The following is a 434-nucleotide window of genomic DNA, read 5'->3' as shown; positions in this document are numbered from 1 at the left end:
CACGAATGTAACATACATTTGCGACTTACACCACTACGCGATATGATTTAGGGTTTTACGCTATGCTATATTACCTATAAAAAAGCACTTACAAAATACATTTTCACCGTATGAAATTAATAACAGCATTCCCGGAGGGCAAACACATGAAGAAGTGGAAAATGCCAACAACGCAATTGACAAACACTGCACCATACTCAGCACAACAGCGCAAGAAGTTACAAACTTAATCAAAGCAACAAAGACAAGTAAAGCACCAGGATTAGACTTGATCAATGGAAAAATCTTAAAAAACCTCCCCCCAAAGGCAATAAGACTAACAACGATAATATTCAACGCAATTCTAAGAATACAGTATTTTCCTGCATTATGGAAAATAGCACAGATCGTAATGTTACCCAAACCAAACAAAAACCCACATTTAACTGCATCTT

The sequence above is a fragment of the Bombus pyrosoma genome, linkage group LG3 (assembly GCF_014825855.1).
Source record: "Bombus pyrosoma isolate SC7728 linkage group LG3, ASM1482585v1, whole genome shotgun sequence".
Taxonomy (NCBI): Eukaryota; Metazoa; Arthropoda; class Insecta; order Hymenoptera; family Apidae; genus Bombus; species Bombus pyrosoma.
The sequence above is the reverse complement of the archived record's forward strand: the minus strand, read 5'-3'. Positions refer to the sequence as shown.